Source organism: Manacus vitellinus, unplaced genomic scaffold (assembly GCF_001715985.3).
Source record: "Manacus vitellinus isolate BGI_N305 unplaced genomic scaffold, ASM171598v3 scaffold_42_pilon, whole genome shotgun sequence".
Lineage (NCBI taxonomy): Eukaryota > Metazoa > Chordata > Aves > Passeriformes > Pipridae > Manacus > Manacus vitellinus.
In genome coordinates, this window is record NW_021940553.1 from 130,292 (window position 1) to 145,277 (window position 14,986).

At 52.5% G+C, this 14,986-nt stretch overlaps 1 protein-coding gene across 3 annotated transcripts in view; it reads right to left on the bottom strand.

Annotated features, from left to right (window-relative positions):
• The window catches only part of MAPK4 (mitogen-activated protein kinase 4), a 43,659-nt gene extending 28,858 nt beyond the window's left edge, over nucleotides 1-14,801 (bottom strand). For 2 of the 3 annotated variants that reach the window (XM_008928608.4, XM_018078799.3), the window contains exon 1: nucleotides 14,632-14,792. The gene's annotated coding sequence lies outside the window, so the exon portion shown is untranslated. Of the gene's footprint in view, nucleotides 1-14,631 lie in introns of all 3 variants that reach the window. The other variant, XM_018078800.2, reaches the window with a different exon arrangement.
• Between the last annotated feature and the right edge of the window lie 185 nt (nucleotides 14,802-14,986).

Genomic DNA, 14,986 nt, shown 5'->3' on the forward strand with positions numbered 1-14,986 from the left:
GCAGAAACTCATTGAGAAGTCGAGCAGAGATGCCACCAGCTAAAAGCCAGAAGGCACCAAGCAGCACTGTCACAGGAGGAAGGTAAAATCTCCATGAGCCTGTAGGAAAAGCCAGAGGGAAAAGGCAAAACCCAAAAGGAAAAAACACAAGAACACTCCAGAGTCCTGACCTGAAGAGCAGTAAAACACACGAGTTCCCCATGCATAGCCCTGTACCATAAGTGAGTGGAGCAGCATCACCCATCACTGAAAAAGCAGTTTTCAGCACCTCTGCTGCCCAAACCTCTCTCAGGAAGACAGGAATTTTCCTTCTTAGCAGCTAGGGCACTTGTAGACATGCCAAATTACTCTGAGGGGAAAAGGAAAAAAAAAAACCAAACCAGAAAAAAGAGAGAGAAAGAAAAATCAGACAACGCTCATTAGTTCACAGAAAAGAACAGAAAACAAAGAAGAAGTTGCTGACACTCGCAGGGATTTTAAGCAGTGTGGGAAAGCCACCCGTTTGTCCCTGACCTGCTGGTCGTGGCCAGTCAGCCGTGGAGGGGACAGAGCCGGGATGTGGGGAAGGGCCTCGCTTCCCAGCGGGACCAGTGCGTGGAACCGCTCCGGGCTCGGCCGCCCGCAGCCAGACAGCACCCAGACAGTGCCTGAGCAAACACAGCCCTGGCACAGCGCTCCCACCCGCATTAGGAGCTTCCATCCCACACCGGGAGCTTCCATCCCTCACCAGGAGCCTCCATCCTGCACCAGGAGCTTCCATCCCACATCAGGAGCTTCCATCCCGCACCGGGAGCTTCCATCCCACACCGGGAGCTTCCATCCCACACCGGGAGCCTCCATCCCACACCAGGAGCCTCCATCCCGCACCGGGAGCCTCCATCCCACACCGGGAGCCACCATCCCACACCATGAGCTTCCATACCACATCAGGAGCCTCCATCCTGCACCAGGAGCCTCCATCCTGCACCAGGAGCCTCCATCCTGCACCAGGAGCATCCATCCCACACCGGGAGCCTCCATCCCTCACCAGGAGCCTCCATCCTGCACCAAGAACCTCCATCCCACATTAGGAGCTTCCATCCCTCACTGGGAGCCTCCATTCCTCACTGGGAGCCTCCATTCCTTACCAGGAGCCTCCATCCTGCACCAGGAGCTTCCATCCCACATTAGGAGCTTCCATCCTGCACCGGGAGCTTCCGTCCCGCACTGGGAGCCTCCATCCCTCACCGGGAGCCACCATCCCACACCAGGAGCCTCCAGCCTGCACTGGGAGCCTCCATCCCACATTAGGAGCTTCCATCCCGCACCGGGAGCCTCCATCCCACATTAGGATCTTCCATCTCTCACTGGGAGCCTCCATCCCGCTCCCTCCTCGGCCCCAGCCCTGCCAGCTGCTGCTTTCGAGCCACACAAGGGCTTTTTGCTGGCTGACAGCACAGTTGATTTAAAACCAGTGGAATTATCTCCGTTACCAAAATAAAGCAGATCCTGGAACGGATGACTCAAAAGGCCTCTCCCCAAGCTGTAAATCAGAGCAGAAACGCGGCACCTCGCGGGGGCAAAGCACTCTGCCCTTTCAGTTTGGCACCTGCGGTCTTTTTTTTCCCTAGAAAAAGAAGAGATGAGAAATCCAACCTGTGCCAGCACTTTGCTGGAAAGCTGAGCCTTTCCTCCCCAGGATTGCCATGGGTCAGGACTCTGCCTGTGTTATCACTGGAGGGGCTGGACCAAGACAAGCAAAAGCAGGATGGTTATTTAAAAAAAAAATTAAAAAATTAAAAAAAATACAGTAACAGCCCTAGAGGTTGTTTTTTTTTTATTGTTGCTGAGGAGACTGCACCAGGAATTTGCCCCAGAGGAGGTATGTGCAGCATGTGCCAGCAGGGAAATGGCAGAGCAACTGCTCCAACCCTCGAGGGGCCCCAAGAGATAGGTATCTCTGCAAGAGAGAGCCTGATGTCCTCTCAAAACACCACACTGGGATATCCCAAAAGTGCTTGCACTTGTGCCTCCCAGAGCTGGCCTGTAACCTCCCCCTTAATCCTTCTGGTGACAAATCTGATCCAGTTTATTCTGGGGGCTGGGGCTGGACCGCCTGCGGATCTGCACGCTCAGCTTGGGCAAACCATGAAGACGGGCTCCATGGAGAGGAGAAAAACCTGCGTTTGTCTGCACAAACCCCTTGGCAAAGGGTTTCCACCCTCACTCCTCCCAGTACAGTCCCACAGCGATGGCCCCACGCTGCTGCAGCACCAGCACCAGCAGGAGAGACGCTCCCACAGCGACTGAGGGCCGGCAAAGCTGCGCGGGGAGGAGGCTTAACCTGTCCCCCCAGGCAGAAACATCCCCCCACGCCCCTCTCTTCCCCATCAGCAACACTGGGGGCCTGGGGGAGCTGCACCTCCACCACCTCGGGGGGAGGAGGGCGATGGCAGACATTGCCAAAATAATGCTCCCCCCAGGGCACCAGGGCTGCCAGACCAAGGGGCAAGGCCACTGAGCACGGCCAGACCGAGCACACAGAGACCTGTAACCCACCCCAAACAGCCCTGGCAGTTCAGACCTCGAGGAGAACTAATCATACATCAAGGAGACTGCCCAGGTGCAGCACGGCACCATAAGCTTTGTGATATTCAACCACTGTTGGACCAGCCCTTGATCCAAGTCCACAGAGGCTTAGGAAGCAACGTCTCCTGGAAGATGCACATCTCTGAGGGCAGGTCTGAGCCATCCTGCAAGCCCAAACTGCTCCACTGCTCCTACAGACACAAGCCCTCCCTCACGGTCAGGTCTCTGTGCAGGGTGCACATCTCTGTCCCCCAGCCAGCCCCACACATCCCACCTGCCTGGGGGAGCGAGGCAGGTCCTTCCCAGAGCTGGGAAGGATCACTCAGCATCCCAAAATTCCGCCTTTTTCTTGGTCTGACTCCATAAAGAGCAGGGCACAAGGTCCCACGCCCCCAAAGAGAGGCTGGAGACCAGGAATCCCACGCTATAAGCTTCCCACAGCAAAGCTTCTCCTCATCTACTCTGGGAAAAAGGTCTCTGCTGTTTTACTGCTTCCCAGTGATTTTGGGAGACCCTGGTGTGCAGCCATGGGATGCCAGCAAGGCTGAAAGCCAGCGGCAGAAATGTGCCAGCACCTCCAGAAACAATGCAGGGCATTTCCTAGAGAATTAAACCAAAAATACTGTAAATCCCGCTCCTAAAACACAGACCAAACAAACCCAAAACACACTCCCAGTGACTTTTAGCCACCCAGATAATAGATGGGGAATAAAAGGCTTTGCTGGACCACTGCTAAAGCTTGCTGTCAGTATAATCACCTACTACTATAATGAGATTACATGGATTAGCTGTATTTTAAGGAAACGTCAATGAACTGGACAGCCTTCCTAGGCAGGTTTTCAGAGCTGCACGGAATAATGCCGGAAAGACATCAAACCAGGAGGCTATTTTTAGGAAGCACTCCTCTAAACAACCCAGGTGGAGAGAGACAGCGAGGCAGCAGAGGTGTGCTAATGCAGGCAGGAGCTGAATGAATGAGCGGTGCAGGGAGAAACAGATTCATCCCCCGGTCTCCCTTGGCCGAGCTGCACAAGAAATTAATTGAGCCAGACCCGAGCTTGCATTCCTCCCATGCTGTGCTGTGAAATGGACTCAAATGTTGGAATGAGCAGCACAGGACACACTGTGCTAAGGGAGGGAAGTGTGAGGCCAGGATGAATGACCCAGGATGAATGTGCTGGGGTTTGTGCCCAGTGCCCTCGGGGCACCTGCACTCCCAGAGGGGACAAGCCCCCAGGGGGCTGCAGACAGAGTTATTTCCCAGGAAAACATCCCCAGAATAAGCCTGAAATTAGACTTCATTATCATCATGGCATCCATCACCACGTGGGACCCAGCAGGGGATGCAGTTCACTGGGCTTGCCCAGCACTTGGATGAATAGGTTTGCTTTACAGTCATCACACTCTTGTTCAGAAAGCCCAGAGCTCTCATGTACTCTCTCTCATTTTCTCCCAACAGCACTCAAGATTTAAGAGGAACTCCCAGAGAATCCGTTGGTTGTTTTTTTTCCATTGCTTTTTGTCCTTGGAGCTTACTTCTGCAAAATACCCGTCAACCATCCAAAATAAACCGGACACTGCACTGCCCAAAGTCCTTTAGTCTTCCAGGGTGGATCCAACCTGGAGCCCTGGGGACTGCAGCCTGGGTGTTTTGCTCCCCGTGTTCCATCCAGCCGTACCCCTGTGCCTTCTCTCTCTCTCTCCTGGTGACTCAGCCAGGGCTCGTGAATAAAACCCAATTAGGGATTTAACATCAGAGCAGCACAGCAAAAGGATGGCCCCCACCCCAGGCAGCTCACAGCCTGGGATCTTTAGCTCCCGCCATGGTGAAGCTACAAAAATAACCCGTTAAAAAGCCACTTTAATTGCCTTGCCAGCGGTTTGCATAAACCCCAGCTAACGCTTGAGGTAAAAACGAATTAAAAGCCTTAAACAGCAAATTCTCTTTCATTCCTCCCACTTTTACCCTTACATTTTAATGGGGTCGTGGTGAGGGTGGGGAAAACAGATCCAGCCAGTTCCTCTGGGACAAGGACCAGGCTCAGTTCTGCTGGGTTTGCTCCGCCACGGCAGGCACCCCGTGTGTTTTGGGGCACACCAGCCAAGCTGCTGCCTAGGCACAGTTAAGGCAGTTGTGAAGTTGATATCCTTCATGCCAAGACGAGCCTTAACCGGGATTGGAAAATTTAGAGGGTGCAGCCACGCACCATAGTCCTCCAGAGCCCTGTGAGGTTCTGCTCTGTCCCACGTGGGGACTGTGCTCCTGAGAGAGCGCAGAATCCCAGAAGATAAGGGGCTGATGAGTGTGTCCCAAACACCAACAGCCAGGTGGCTGCTGAACTAACCAAGGACTGTTGGGGATAACAGCCAAGGATTGTTGGGAATAACCAAGGATTGCTGGTAATAATTGAGAAAGACCAGGATATGGCTGGAGAAGGGGCCATGCAGAGGAAGGGCAGCACTTTTATGGGACAAACACCCTTGTTCTAGCTCCTGGAGATCAGCACGGCACAGGAATGAGGCCAAGAAATTGGTATGGACTGTAGGGGAATCAAGACTACCCAAGACTCCCAAGGCCTCTGAACCATTCCCAGAAAGGTGTGAGAGACTGTGCACGAGAAATAATTTGCATAAAAAGCCAGGAACTTCTCCCCAGGAACGGGAAAACTTCTCTAAAGTGGTGCCCCCACCAAACCCAGGCAGCGCCCACAGGACCCTGGATGTCCCATCAGCTGGATCAACCATCAGCCCAGCCAGGGCTGGTGATTTTTTTTTTCCTCTCTCTTTCTTCCTTTCTCTTTCTCCTCCTCTTCAATCCATCCCCTTTCACCCCACCCCTTTATCCAAACCCACTGCCATGTGCTCACACCACGAGGACAGGACCAACACACCAATTCCCAGGCCGAGTGAGCAACTTCCCAGTGAAACTTCTGTGAGCTTTTTTTCAGACCCTCCGATTTTTGCCGTTCCTTTCAGCCACGAGCACCTACAAACCCTGGATGCCCCCTTCCCCTGAGGGGTGGGGTGTCACACGCAGCACTTTGTGTCCAAGCTGATCACAGCCCAGGAGGAGAAATGTCCCACCAACACACCTCTGGTGGGAAAAAAACAGACACGAGCTGGAGGTGAACACAGGTATCAAAGCCCAAACAGCACCTTGCAGGAGCACAGTGCCTGAAGCACTGCCTGCTGCACAAGGATTGAGTGAACCAGGCATGATCCTGCCTCCGGGGTGTCCAGAAGAGAGGGAGGGGAGGGAGACAGCAGCTCCACAGCAAAACTGGGAGGCTGTGAAGGTTTGGGCTGGTTTGCTCTGTTTTCAGGCCTGATGCAGAGCTAGAGCAATGCAATTAAGGTCCTCTGCACCAGCCCGGGCTCTAGGCCCCCAGTGCCCAGCATCTGCCTGAATATTGCTCTGAAACACCCCCTCTGCTCTTCCCAGGGCTGTGAAAGAGCGATCAGGATGGAGCAATTTCACAGCCTTAATCCTTTCCTTCACTTTTGGCTCCAGTGGGCGGCAAGATAACCATTTTACAAAAGCAATCGTGCCAAGAAAACCTGGCTGAGTGGTTTGGTTTGTAAAGACTCGAGCCTCGGAGACTCCCCCTTCAATCTCTACTGCTCACAAAAATGCTTATGTTCCTGAAGCATTTTGCAGCTCTTACAGCACTTCGCTGGGATAAAGAAGAGCTGACACACATGTTGTGGCAATAAAGATTATTTTTGCTGTCTGAGTCGTAGCAGGCACACGAGATTTATTCAGATAAAAGAGGTCAGAGCAGGAAATGAGCTTAGATTCCAGGCTGTGAGTCCAAATCACCGGGAGATTTGGTGACTCCATGGGGGGGTGACGGGCACCCTGCACCCCCAGCAAGGGATGTTCTGTGTTTGGCATCACCCTCACGCCCTTCCCAGGGTCTGCAGGGCTGTCTGGCCTCCTCACCCTCATGGCACCGGTGAAACAAAACGGGTGAGAGCAGCACAGGTACCAATCCACACTTTTCCATGGGGAAAAAGAGATTTTCCAGACTTTGCCCTGACAGCTGCTGCGTTAATCCCTCGACTGCTCCTGGGACCTGCTGAAACACACGTTTCCACGCACTGAAAAGATGTTGCAAGTATTATAACCGGAATTTCCTCCAAGCTACTCCTCTTTTCTTCACAACACGCTCTCTCGGCCCATTTTGCTGCCTTTGAAGAGCAGACAGCAATTAGCTTTTCAGCTCAGAGATATGTGATTTTTTTTTTTTCATCCTCAGTCCTGTCTTTAACACGGCAGATCTCGGCATTTCTAATGACTCAAAGAGACCAGGACTGTAAAAGCCTTTCCCAAAAGCAGATTTGCCTCTCTGCTCTCCAAACAACACAAGATAAGGAGGCCCTTTAAGTGCTCTGATCAAACTCCAGCACGATCAGTGCCACTAACGGGTCTTGTTTGTGTCTGCACCACCCTCATCCTTTCCCTGCAGCACTTACATTCTGTTAATTGGTTGGTATTTACCAAAAACCCACTAGTGTGTCACCTGCCTGGAGGTGAGCAGTGATGCCACTGGAGCCGGAGGGACACACAGATGGCACAGGCACCTGCCACATGCCCCACATCAAACAGGTATTTTGGGAGCAGGTGCAGCCACCTCGTTACCCTCAGCATTTTTGCTCCCTTTTCAGACAAGCAGAACGTGCCTCTGTGTCTGATAACAAGGGCAGGTCAGACTCGAGTGAAGCTGAAACGTGAGACAAGTCAAAAAGTCGGCCATATATATCAAACACTGATATTTTCTGGCAAACGTAAAGCCCATCAAGGTGCCCTCTGAGACTTCCCTGCCCCTTATCCGAGCAGAAAGGAGGCGACTCAGAGGAGATGGCACCGAGCTCGTCGCGATCCTCTCACGGCTCGAGAGTTGTTTTTCTGAAAGAGTCTCATCAAATTTCCCATTTCCTTGATTCTGTTGCCACGGAGTCCAAAACCGACCTCGGGTGTGAGCAAACACAGGAGAAAGAGGAGAAACGTTCAATTCTGCATTAAATTGAGTCCCACTGAAGTTCAGCAAATGGTGGCACAGGCGTGAAGGAGGGACGAACACATTCCAGCTCCTGTTGGGTGCAGCTGGATGCACATCTGCCCCAGTCCTGCAGCATCCCTTTCAGCCTACAGCAACTCCAGGAGCTACAAGACCTGACTCTCTCCATCCCACAGGCACTTCTGCTTCACAGGGCTTCCTTTTTTGGCTCCCCCAGGAAGAGATCCCGGCCACCCATTCCCTGCTCCCAGCTGTCCTCAGCAAGAGGACAAGCCTTGCCAGCCTTCAGGGATACAGCAGCAGCCTGCTCCATCCTTACTGCCTTATCAAAAGCACGTCATTATTTCTAATTTATGGCATTTCTGCATTTATGACCATGCTCAGCCGGGGAGATGTGGGAGGAAACTAAGGCTGCCCTGCTCATTTCAGGCTCTGCCTTTCTGAAGTCGATATGACCTCAAATGTAAAAAAAAGAAAACAAACAAACGAAAACCATGGAGAAATCAGAATTCCCAGAAATTAAATAACTGCAATTCTTAAAAAAAAACACTACCTGAAATGTTCTCTGGGTCAGATTCACTTCTTGTAAGAGAAATGCAAGGCAGTCATGGAATTATAGAATGGTTTGGGTTGGAAGGGACCGTCAAAGATCATCTCATTCCACCCCCCTGCCATGGACAGGGACACCTTCCACTATCCCAGGTTGCTCCAAGTCACGTCCAACCTGGCCTTGGACACTTCCAGGGATCCAGGGGCAGCCACAGCTTCTCTGGGCAACCTGTGCCAGGGCCTCACCTCCCTCATAGCCAACAATCCTTTCCCACTATCCCATCTAGCCCTGCCCTCTGGCAGTGGGAAGCCATTCCCCCTTGTGCTGTCCCTCCATCCCTTGTCCCCAGTCCCCCTCCAGCTCTCCTGGAGCTCCTTTAGGCTCTGGAAGGGGCTCTCAGGTCTCCCTGGATCCTTCTCCAGGTGAACACCCCCAGGTCTTGGCCTGTCCTCTGATCATTTTTGTGTCCCTCCTCTGACAGAGGATTCGCTCCTGTTCACACATCAGGAGCTCCAGCACACCTGTGATGGGATGTGATGAAGTTCCACGCCCCTGGGGACACAGCTCAGGTCCCGGGATCACCCTCCCGGGCTCAGGTGTAGACCCTTCCCCACCCAGCCATCCCACCACCACTCTTTGGGTGCAACGTGGGCATTTGGCCCCTTCAATCCTGAAACCAAACCAGGAGCACACCAACCTCCCAGGAACCCATGGGGAGCGGGGAGAAGAGCCCAGCACTCAACCCAGTCCCAGTATTTCAAGCTGCAGTACTGACAGAAAGGCAAAGACACTTCTTTTTTTTTTTTTTTTTTTCTCGTCCCATTCTCCTTGATCTCATTTTAATTGGAACCCGTCCCAGCTCAATCAGATCCTGAGAAGCCCAGCACCTACTCTCTGTCCTTGAAGTCATTTAAAGCCAGGACCTGTTTCCACGCTGGCATTTCCAGCCCTGCCCCCTCACAGCAGGCAAAGGGTTTAATTTACCTCTACCCAAAGGCACTTTCTCATAGTTCAGAACTTTCCATATTTCACAGGGTAGGGCAGGGGGAGTTAATGGAGCACAGAGCCCCAGCAAGGAGCTGGGTACAACTGGTGCTGTGACAGCAGGTACAGGATGATATTCCACCCTGACCCCAACCAAACACGGCCCTGCCTCACCTCCTCCATAAACCCACACGGTTTGGGGCTGGGAACACCCTCAGCTCCTCTCAGAGGGATCACAGACACCCAAGTGAGAGATGGGGAAGGTGGAACAACTCCTTCCTGAAAGGCTCATGCCTCCATAGCTGGTATTCTGCATTTTCCCACCCCCACCTCACTTTTGGGCAGGAACAAGCCTCTCTGAGAGTCCGGAGATGATCTGCAGAGTTTCCTTTAGGAAGGGATTTTGGGAGAAGGGCTTAGGAAGCCTCCAGTCGGTACTCCAGCCTTTACTCTGAAACATGAAATTTGATTGGCCCTTTTATCTTAGTTTACATAGCTGACTGCTGCAGGTGCATCAGTTACCATGGAATTAACACTGCTGTAAAACCAGGTGTAGCCAAGAATTAAATCGTGCAAACAATCCGAGCAGCTGGGACAGATGGACACCCAAGGTATCAGCCTAGGGAGTTGTTTGCTCTTCCCCGAATCCAGAGGGGTCCTAACACGAAGCTGAGGCACAGCCAGGTCATTTCCTCGGGAAATCATAAGGACTCGGGGTCTCCCATCACTCAGCCTGGGAAGTAAAACCACGGGTCAGGGCAGTTGGTTTTTATTTACCAGCAGTTCACAGCAGGTGAGGACAGCACCTGGGTGCAAGAGGAGACGCACGACTAAGGACACGAGGGCAGGACGTAGGTTTCCAGGCAGACCCAGCCCGGATGCCGGGAGGGGACCGCCCTGCCCGCAGGGAGCATCCCCGCGGTGACCCGGCAGGCAGGCACACACCGGGCACTGCTGCTCACACGGACACGGGCACTCTGAGGAGCTCCTTCCCCAGGTTCCCCCGCTCCTTCCCTTCCTCCCAGGAACGCCCCGAGGATAAGCAGGAGCCGCGTAGCTCTGGGCTGCGGCAGCGGCGTGGGCTGGGCGGCTTCCTACGGAGATGACTGTTGTGTATAATATAGAAACTGAGCTGCTTGTTCCAAGCACAACCACGCCGGCTGCTTTTTAAAGACAGGCTCAGCTTGGGTGGAAAGTGCTGCAGGAACACGCAGCGTTATTTCCTCCCGCAGCCTCCAAGCCAGGGGAATTTTTCAGGAGCCGAGATTTGGGAGCTTGTTCCGCTCCTGACCCGGCTCCGGTGACAGGGAGTGACGGCAAGGTCACCCTGCCACCTTCCAGCGGGGCTAAAATCGGCTCCTGTAAATCCTCACATGCAATTCTGCCTGGAAAGCCCTCAAAGCAGATCACTGTTTAATCTTGCTCTAGCGCTGACCAGGCTTCCCGGTGCCAAGCCTGGGCTGCACCAGTCGGCACCGTGCCCACTTGGGAGAGCACAACTGGTGAGGTCTGGAGGGTGTAGTGGTCATTTGGGACAGGAGCATGAGGACACCGAGGCACAAGACTCGGCGTTGAGTGTGTCAAAATAATTCACCCATAGGGAGTGTGTGATTTCCTTCTGCAGAGCTGCCAAAGACATTCAAAGACCATTTGTCGGGTGTTTGCCAGCCACGAGCACCGAATCTCAGGACAACATCTTGCCACTATTCATCACCTCCATACGCCCAGAGGGGCAAATAAAAATGCCACAATGCAAACAACTAATAGATAATCAACACCAAAGCCAAGGAGCACACCAGCAGGTCTTTTGGATGATAAGTCACTGCTGGCACACGGGAGCAGGTCACACATTTCAGTGTTAATTGCCCATGGAGTAGCAGCAGGTTTATGTGACAAGGATGAAGCCAAAATGAACTGCCATGTCTAATGCAAGTCTTCTTCTATTATAGTTTCTTTCTGTTTCCCTGCTAGTCACAGAAACATGCCCAAAATAATGGCAGCAGTGTCTAAATTTGAAAGGGCAAATTTCACAAAGCCCAAAGCAGCTGTTGGCATCACTGAGAGTAAGGGAGCCGCTTAAAGCTTCCACCAAAAAACTCCAGAAGTTACAAGCACGGAGAAGCAGCAGGATTTAAACAATGAAAATGCCATTCTGGCAAAAAATGAGATGTGGAAAATGCATGGAAACGTGATCTTTCTAGGCACAGAAAAGGAGAAAGAAACGGCACTGGAAAGGAAATGTCCAAGGTCGGTGACTGATGAGAACCTCTAAAAGAATCCATTAAATCTGTACAGCCAACAGAATTAATTGTAAAATAAGGCACTTTTAAAGCATGCTAGGAATAGAGAATTAGATAGCTGCCAGATTCACTATTAGGCACCATCAGTAAAACTGGGAGCGAGCGTTGTGCTGCGATGGGATAAAACAGTTACCGAAGAGGATGAGGGAAACCCAGCCTAGAGATTAACCGTGTGCACCCCGTTGTGCAAAACAGGGTCTTTCCCAACAACCTCCCGTGCAACCTGCCTTAAAGCCCCTTAAAACCCCCTTAATGACAGGAATTTCAGTACTGAGGAATGCCTGCCAAAACAAAGCATTTTAAAACCAACCACTAAAACTCAGAAACTTCGTTTAGCCACAGTATTTAGGTGAAAGGCGGGAGCAGCAGGCAACCCGGGGTCGGCTCCAGCTACAACAGCAGGACAGGAATTTCAGGTAAATACATGAACCGGAGACTAAAAATACAATTCCTATCAGCCAGCTGAATTTCCTGGAATTAGCTCTATTTAGAAGAGTTATTATCTATCTAAAAGACATTATTACTGCCTCGACCCAGCGTTTGCCCCTGTTCCAGCTCAGAATATTCTGTGATTCTCCAGGGCACGTAATATTTTGAGGATGAATCTCGCAGCAGGTGTAACCAACTCCACGCACGTTGGGTGTGTGCTGGTACAGCCCCCAGTGTGGCTGCTGGTAAGTGAGATCAGAGAGGGGAAACAGCACCAAAGAACCGTCTTTTGGGATTTTTGTCGGGATTTTTGTCGCTGCTCAGTCTCATCTGCGATTCCTTCTGGGGGATTATACTAAACACAGACCTGTAACACAAGAAAACCCGCAGTAACTAAAGGATGGCTTGCTGATGACACAGTTGCACGAAGACCTAAATCAGCTCAGTGGATGTCACAGTGGTCCAACAGACCATGTTTTCGTGTTGGAATGTAACACACAAGGCCAGGGAAGGGAACTCTGCCAGAGCCAGAAAAGCATTTGGGATGAGCGTAGGGCATCTCTTTTGCATAATGCATCGGAGCAAAGCCAAAGCAAAAGCAGGTCCTCGAAGGTGCCAATTTCCAATGGGAAGTACATCCACGAAGAGTCAAAAAGCGAGCTCACACCTACGCGTGGCACAGCCAAGGTCGTGGCTGCCTCCAGGCAGGGACCTGGGCAACGTGGTCACACCAGGGGCACCCCAAGGGTGGCCACAAAAAAAGGTACACGGCAGGAGCCTCTCGGCACCTTCAGACTCCCGAGGAGCAGGTGAAGAGGTGACCCGTCACTGCGGGCTGGGAGTGAGGAGTCACATTTGTGACAAGGACACAACAACCCCCCCCCCCTCCGCGAGTCAAAGCTAGCAAAGTTCAACCTTGAAATGAGATAGCATCTCTCCAGAGTGAGAGCAATTAAACGTTGGCACAAGGTACAGGGGAACGGGGGGGGGGGGGGGAGGAGGGAGGGGGTGGGACGACTCACCACTGCTCAGAGCCATTAACACAAAATTAACAGCCTGTTTTTTTAACCCAGACTTCTGTGTCTGCAGGAGGATGAGCTGCAAACGCTTCCCTGCAGCTGCATTTCTGCAGCACCTCTCCCCCACCTGGGGACGTGGAAAGTTTCAGAGGGTTTTTTTTTATGCTTCAAGAGAGTCCAGAGTGGTTGGGGAAGAGCAGGGTCATGCTAAAAAAGGGAAAGATCCAAGGCAAAAAGACGAAACCCCAAAGTTTGCAGGCACTGGGTGAGATTTATCTCACTTAAATTTAGACCTCTCGAACTCAGATATCCCAAGTCACAACCAGCACCCTGAAAACCGTTTGCTTCTGCTGTGCATGAAGCTTTCCAAAGGGTGAAACGTTTCCCATTTGGGAGGTGCCTGTATCCCCCACTTGGCGAGGGGAAGCTCAGAACAGACGCTTTCAGATGCCCAAGCAAGGGCAGACAAACAGCATCTACTGAAACAGCTTCAACTGCGAGTTGCCTCATGCCACCTGCAAAACTGAGAGTTTAGCTCAGCTCATAACACCAGTTCTGGCGATTCTGCCCTGCTGCCCAGCACCCAGGAGCTAATCCAGCTCCTGGAGAAGCTAATCCAGCTCCTGGAGGCAGGTCTTCACGTCTCTGTTCTATGTGTAAAGAAAAGATAAACAGAGACCATCTGCATGGAGGACTCAACCTGGAGAGCTTGAGGGTGGCCAAGATGCTGGCAGCTCAACGTCCTTCTCTCTGAACAGGGGTTATTTGATTGGGATTGCAGATTTTATCAGTCCTCACTGACAGGGTGGGCTGCAGCTGGAGGAGGGAAGGACTGCTGTGAATCACAGTCACAGAATCGTTTTGCTTGGAAAAGCTCTCTATGACCACGGAGTCCAAACATTAACCCAGCACTGCCCAGCCCACCACTAACCCGTGTCCCCAAGGGAGCCTGATCCTTTGCTTTGGCTCCAAGGCGAGGGCAGAAGCTCACAGAGATGGTCCTCCCAAGCACAGCGGAATCAACAGAACATGGATGATCGTGCCCCTTTACCCTCTCCTCCTCTGCAGGGAGGGGGAATGCTGATGTTCACCCGATGGGTGTGAGATTTTTTCCTCAAAATATTCAGCATAAATCTAGCCCTTACTCCTGCAATATCCTCACTACAGTCGTGGTCTCCCTTTCCCTGCAGCCCTTCACCCACACACCTCCAGCTTGTCACCTTCAACCTGACAGACACCTGTCCAGCCAAAAGGAGGAAGGGCACTGCAAGTCTGAGTTGCAGATCTCAATCCCACGGTCCCCAGGCCTGGTTCTGCAGGAGGCTGGGCTCCTGCTGCAGACCAGGAGAGGGAAAAGCACTCCGTGTTTGCTGGGAAGTTCCCAGCGCCAGATAGGATTAGTCGTGTCTAATTAACTGTGAGGAGCAAGCAACACAGAGCTGAAAGCAGAGACAGAGACCCCCTCAGCAGCAGCCAGGCTTTGCATGTCCACTCCAAGCCGGCTGCTTCAACAAGAGAAGCCCCTGATATTGCACATCACCTTCACCAGCCGTGACATTCCCTGAGCACACAGATAAGACACAGGCAACAGAGGTACCTGAACACCTCCAACAGCCAGAAAAGGCTGAGCTCAGGGTACACACCAGGGGGACCCTCTGCCCTGACCAGCCCCACACCTCTGGGCTGGAGGCTGCATCGGGCAGCTGTGTGGGGACAGCCCCCAGGGTTGGGTTTCCTCCCCCCCACTTTCTGGTACTCACACCACATCAGCCTGGGATGGATCTTCCCGAGGTGCTGTGCCTCCTGTCACGGCAGCCAGACACACCTTTCCCCGCACACCGAGCCTGTCTGATGCCATTGAAGCCTGGGCTGTCAGCACCTGCCACCTCCACCCTAGGGTCTGGCTCAGGTGAGAGTAAATAACGTGACCGGGAGCAAACGCAGCCTGCCTTGGATGGGGGGAGAGCAAGGGAAGCAGGTTTATTTCTCCAGACACAGGGAAGGGTTCCGGGGACCTGCTGGGCACACTGACACGAGCTCAGCTGCAGGTTTACCTGTGCAAGCCCACCAGTCTGTATATATAGACACTTTGGGCACATACAGACACAGACAGAT